General features: G+C 44.1%; 1 pseudogene; it reads right to left on the reverse strand.

The window, feature by feature from the left end:
• The window catches only part of LOC102866376, a 3,736-nt pseudogene extending 2,651 nt beyond the window's left edge, over nucleotides 1–1,085 (reverse strand).
• Nucleotides 1,086–6,691: the final 5,606 nt, after the last annotated feature.

Genomic DNA, 6,691 nt, shown 5'->3' on the forward strand with positions numbered 1-6,691 from the left:
AAAATGAATAAAATAAAATAAAATAAAATAAAATAAAAAGGAAACCGGCCACGGCGAGTCCTGTGGAGGCGGGCGAGGATACTCTGACCCCTGCAGCAGCCGGCTTCCAGACAGTCAGCTCGCCGTCTGGGGGCAGAGGGAGGCCACAAGGAGGCAGCTTCTGGGGTGATGGGCCGCCCCCCAGCATCCAGGCTACGGACCTGCCCATACTCCCCCTTGTTCTCGTCGATGGGCTGGAGGATCTGCAAGGAGCACGTGTGCGTCTCGTCCGCACTAATCATGGCGCCGGTGTTGTTGAACTCCCCGCAGTCGTTGGGAGCTGAGCAGAGTGTCACCATCTGCAGCTTGGCAAAGAACTCGTAGCTCTCTTCCACCACCTGTTGCGCCTGGCACATGAGGTGCAGGCCATGCTTGTGCAGGAATTTGGCCAAGGCCTCAGCCCCGAAGGTAAGGGGACCCGGCGGTCATTCTCGCCCCAGCCCTGCGCGTCCTTGTCGGGGTCCCTGGTCGGGCAGGTCCGGGGGCCGCATGATGCGCCGAAGCTGCTCCATGGACTGCAGGTCTGGGGACAGGCCCCCCGTGGCAGCAGCAGATCTTCTCGTCCACAATGGGCGCGATGGGCAGGCAGTTGAAGCAGTTGGCGGAGGTTTTCCCCTGTTTGGTGTTGTAGCATCTCTTGCACTCATCGTAGAAGACATAGGTGCGGTTGATGATGGCACACTCGAGGTTCCCACGGAGCAGAAAGATGTTTTCCTGGCATTTGATCTTGTAGGCCAGCAGCAGGCAGATGGTCTCCAGGGACCGCTTGCCCGGTCGAAATAGTCCCCCAGGAAGAGGTAGTTGCTCCCTGGGGGGATGCCCCCGTATTCCAACAGCCTCAGAAGGTCGTAGTACTGGCCGTGGATGTCACCGCATATATTGAGGGGTGCCTCCAGCTCCAGAAGAATGGCTGGCTCAGGGAGATCTCCCGGGACTTGAGGCACAAACCACGGACCTCGATCTTGGTCAGCTGAATATTTTTCCCCGGGCACTTCCAGCAGGAGCCCGATGATAGAGTCCAAGTTGAGTTTCTTGGTGTCAGACATGGCAGCACCGCCGTTCTGGTCCTGCAGCTCTAAATACCTTTTTTAAAAGACACAGATGCTCTAACCCAACCACAGAGTTGCACAGTTTGGTGGGTTGAGGCAGGGACTGAAGGAAATGGGAAGGATCCTGCGGGGACCTGAAAAGATTAGAGAATTATGGGAAAGGTCCAATGGTGATTGGTTTTATAAAACACAATACATGGGAATGATTGTATGAAACACAATATGAATGAAGGATAGTGTGAAACACAATGTATATGAAGTTTGCGAGAAAACCAATACTTTTTTATTTGTGTGTGTATGTACCGTCAAAATCAGATCTGACCAATACAGGAGGAGATTGTCCTTCCTTCCCCGCAGAGCATCTGGTGGATTCGAACCGTTTGCCTCTGGGATTGCAGTGCAGCTTTTTGCCACTAGGCCACCAGAGCTCTGAGAAAACCAATATTTAAAAAAAAAAAAAAAAGAAGAAGAAGAAACAGCGACTTTACACATGGATCTCACCTGATGGACTGCACGGATGGAATCAGATTGACTACATCTGTGGAAGGAATTGTTGGAGGTTCCATATTAGCGGTCAAAACTAGGCTGGGAGAGGACGGTGGGTCAAATTACTGATTGATTACATCAATTACTCGTGAAAGTTAAAATTGAGGCCGCAGAAAAGGAAAATAAGTCACAGGAACCAAAATATGGTTTTTGTGTCTATTCCATCTGAATTTCAAGATCATCTTTTTAAAAAAAAGTGTTTACAGCATATTCTTTCCATTTAATTTTCTTCCCAGTCATTCATTATTGCACATTTTCCTCCCTGCCCACCTCTCCCCCCGTTCGTTTTTCTCTTTGAAGAAAAAAAAATTCTCTCATTGTTATACAATTTCCCCAGTCCACTTTAATATGCATTTATTTTTCTGTAATCTTGTCATGAAAATAATACCTAATTCTATAATCCTTTTAAACAGTCTCTCCTTCATCTGTTTCAATGTAGTATACATTATTTATTCCCTCTTCTCTTAGGTTCCCCACAACCCCGATGTCAGTCCCGTTTTACAACAGTGGCACTATGCAGTATTTGTCCTTTTGTGACTGAAATATTTCACTCAGCATAATGTCCTTCAGGGTCACCCATTTTGTATACTATTTCACGAGTTCTTTATGTTTCAATGCAGCGTAGTATTTATTCCATTGTGTGAATATACCACAGTTTCTCTAGCCATTTGTTGATGGGCACTTGAGAATAGGTTTGAAGCATTGAACATCAATGATCAAAGACCAGTTGAAGAAAGCAAAAGGTCATTACAAAGAGAGAGGTGAAAGACAAAAACCAAAATGGATGTCAGAAGAGACTCTAAAAATTGCACTAGAGCTTTGAAAAACCAAAACAAAGGGGAAACATGCCAAGGTAAAAGAACTGAACAGAAGATTTCACAAGGCAGCTCGAGAAGACAAAGCAAAATATTATAACAGAATGTACAGAGCTGGAATTGAAGAATAAAAAGGGAAGGACTCTCTCTGCATTTCTCAAACTGAGAGAACTAAAAAATTTAAGACTCGAGTCACAAGATTGAGAGATGCTATGGGCAATACATTGAATGACCCTGAAAGCATAAAACAAAACAAAACAAAAAAACAAAACACAACCCCAAACCAAAAACCCAATCAAAAAACAACAAATCAAACCCATGGGGGAATATACAGAATCATTGTACCAAAAAAACTGACTGACACTAAAAAATCTCAGTAAGTACCACATGAGCAAAAGCAAATGGTAATTAAGGAGGAAGTGGAGGCTGCATTGAAAGTATTGACACAAAATAAGCCCTCTGGAATCAATGGGGTACCAGTTGACTTGTTTCATTTAACAGATGCAGCCTTGGATGCACTCACCCAGATTCCAGGATATTGGAGGACAGACATCTGGCCAAAAGATTGGAAGAAGTCCATATTTATTCCCATTCCCAAGAAAGGTGATCCAACAGAATGTGGAAACTTATCAAACAATATTGCTATCACATGCAAGCAAAATACTGCTGAAGATCATCCAAAACCAGCTAGAACAGTACATAGAAAGGGAACTGCCAGAAGTTCAAGCAGGATTTAGAAAAGGCTATGGTACCAAGGATATCATTACTGATGTCAGATGGATCCTGGCTGACAGGAATACTAGAAGAGTGTCTATTTATGCTTTTTTGACTACACAAATAGCATCTGTGTGAATCATAACAATTTATGGCTAACATTGAGAAGAATGGGACTTCCAGAGCACTTAATTGTGCTAATGCAAAACCTATACATAGACTAAGAGGCTGTTGTGTGAATAGAGCAAGGGAACACTATTTGGTTTAAAATTAAAAAGGGAGTGCCTCAGTGTTGTATTCTCTCTCCATACCTATTCAACCTGTATGCTGAGCAAATTATTTGAGAAGTTGAACTCTGTGAAGAGGATTGTGGCATCAGGATTGGATGGAGACGTATCAATAACCTGCGTTGTGCAGATGATACAACCTTGCTTGCTGGAAGTGAGGAGGACTTGAAGTACTTGTTGCAGAAGATCAAGAAATGCAGCCTTCAGTGTGGATTGCATCTCAATTTCAAGAAAACAAAAATTCTTATCACTGGACTGGTAGGCAAAATCATGATAGATGGAGAAAAGATTGTAACTTTCAACAACTTCATCTTATTTGGATCCACAATTAATACTCTTAGTACCACCAGCTATTAGGAATTCAAGAGATGTATTGCACTGGGAAAGTCTGCACTCAGGGACTTCTCCAAATTATTGAGGAGTAATGATTTCTGTTTGAGGACCAGGGTGCATCCAATTCAGGCCATGGTCTATTCAGTCACTTGCTATGCACCTAAGAGCTGACAATGAATAAGAATGACAGAAGAAGAATCGATGCCCTTGATCTGTGATGTTGGAGAAGAGCACTGAACACCTCATGGACAGCCAAAAGAACAAACAAATATGTCTTGAGAGGGTGCAGTCAAAGTGCTATTTGGAGGCAAAAATGATGAGGCTTCACCTTACATATTTCGGGCATGTTGCTAGGAGGGGCTATTCCTCAGAGAGGGACAAGATACTTAGAAAGGTAGAGGGTCGGCAAAGGAGAAGAAGACCCCCAACTAGGTGGATTGACAGGTGCTCTAATGTGTCAGGAAGTGTGAGGATGGCACAGGATAGGACAGGGTTCAGATCTTACAGATCGTTATGGGTCATACTTGACTTAACGGCACCTAACAACAACAAAGTTGTTGGACAAAGTTGGACAACGAATATGGAAAACAGAAGAATCAGTGTCTGACTGAGGGATTGGTGAAGGGTACTGACTGCCCCATGGACTGTCAAAAGAACAAACAAATATGTCTTGGAGGACATGCAACCAGAGTGCTGCTTAGAGGCAAGGATAGTCAAACCATCTCACATGCCTTTTTGTTTTGTTTTGTTTTCAGGTGGGGGGTGTTTGGTTGGTTGTTGTGTGTGTGGTTTTGGGTTTTTGTTTTTGTTTTTTTTTTTTCTCACATGCTTTGTGCATGTTGTCAGGAAGGGTCAGTCCTTAGAAAAAAACATCATGCTGGGAAAGGTGGAGGGTCAGAGAAAGACAGGAAGACCCTCAAAGAAATGTACTGACACAAAGACTAACAACAGGCTCGAGCGTATCAGAGATGATGAGGATGACACGGGTGGTTCACGGTTCAGATCTGCCGTTCAGAGGGTCGCTATGGTTGTAATCCACTCAAGGGCTCTAACAACAACAACACGGAAGAGTAGAATTGCCCTGTAGGCTATAAATTTGTTTTTAAAATAAAATTTTTATTTTATACTGGTTTACCTACAAAGTTCATATACATTGTTTTCACCCCAGATCTTTCCCACTTCCTTTACCCACCCCTCCCTCTGCCGATTAAATTGTGCGACCCTATGATTACGCCCCTGCCCATCCTCACTCCTCTGCTCCTACCCTCCCCCCTTGGATCCTCAGCCGTATTTTACTAGTTATCTATTTTGATGATGATGGTCTTATACAGTATTTGTCCTTAATGGAGTTAGTTCATGTAGCATAGCGTTTCCAGAGGCATGTTGTTTAGGAAATGGATGCCACTCCTGCTAATTCCGCTCAGTCCTTGAAGAGTCTTGGTGGTGTGGTGGTCAAGTTCTCAGCTGCTAACCAAAAGGTCAGTAGTTTGAAGCCACCAGTCAGTCGCTCCGTGGGAGAAAATGTGGCAATGCGCTTCTATAAAAGTTACAGCCTCGGGGCTGGGCTCCTCTGTCCCAGAGGGTGGAATGAATCAGACTGACTGGAGGGCACCTCACAACATTTTCCTTCTGCTTATATTCTGTGCCAAAAAAGAAAAGAAAATTCCCTCCAAGCAATTTCCTTTTTAGTATGCTGGTGAAGGCAGTTGAAAAGGAAGCAACTATGTTTAAATCCCATTAGTTAAAAGTAAATTGAAGGGTTAATTGCTATTCGCAGCTCTGAAACTGCTCTTTTCAGCTAAGGAAACCCCGACCCACTCCCAGTAGGAGACCCCAGGGATCGCTGATAATTCCCCCCCCCAATTATTGCTGTATTAATTCCTCATTCCTCCAACCTTTCTGTAGTTTGTGGGTGACAGAGCACTTAAATAAATTAGGCAAAGGCTTTTGATGATAAGTGCAGATAAAACACATCCCACAGGCACTCTTTTGCGGGATTTTTCTATATGTATTGACACAGCTAATCTTTGCTTTTGCAGCATGCACATAAATATTATCTAAGATGACTGGCATATGGTGCTGTTATGTGTCTTTTAAGAAAATCTCCAACCGAAGCCAATATTTCCCATGTGGCACCTGATACACTGTGGGCGTGGGATATTTATAGAGCAGTAATGATGATATTTGAAAACACTGTAATGTCTAAAGGCTCCATTTCCTTGCAAATTCCACTGAGAAGGCTGCGTTTTGCAGACCTAAGCTCTTGTCAACCGTTCACGGTGATTGCTGGAATCCTGAGCATTGCTGGGATTTACAAAATGGCTGTTCTAAGCATTAATGCTCTGAGCCCTTCAGAGAGAAAGTCACCTTCCCTGGCGAAGGGGAGTGTTTGCAGGTGACGACTTGCTGCTTAACCTGGCTTCCTAAAGCTCCCCTTTTGCCCTTCAATTGATATTCCACAAATAATAGCACCAGTCTGGTGATTTATGATATCGTAGAAATAAAGAAAATCAGAATAAGAGGCTGTGCACTGGGAGTGAACCTAACTGACCAAACAGACTGCCACTTTTAAAAACCACCAAGATCTTTAACAGGTTGTGAACAAGATGATGAAGAGGGTGTGGAGATCCTTCTAGGGTGCTCTGGAAGCAGGGGTTCTGGTTGTTGTTGACATGTGGTGTCACATTGCCTGTGACTCATAGGGTCCCTGTGCACAATAGCTCTGAACCTTGACCTGTCCTGAGTGAGTCTCACTTGTCTCCAACACACTTATCGCTAAACCCCAGTCACTGTGTCAATCCATCTCATGCAGGACCTTCCTCTCCTGTGCTGTCCCTTCATTCAAAGACCTGTCTCTCATGGCCGCATGCCCAAAGTATGTGAGACAGAGTTTTAAAATCCTTGCCTC

The sequence above is a fragment of the Elephantulus edwardii genome, unplaced genomic scaffold (assembly GCF_000299155.1).
Source record: "Elephantulus edwardii isolate Elephantulus edwardi_28Jun2011 unplaced genomic scaffold, EleEdw1.0 scaffold00005, whole genome shotgun sequence".
Classification (NCBI taxonomy): domain Eukaryota; kingdom Metazoa; phylum Chordata; class Mammalia; order Macroscelidea; family Macroscelididae; genus Elephantulus; species Elephantulus edwardii.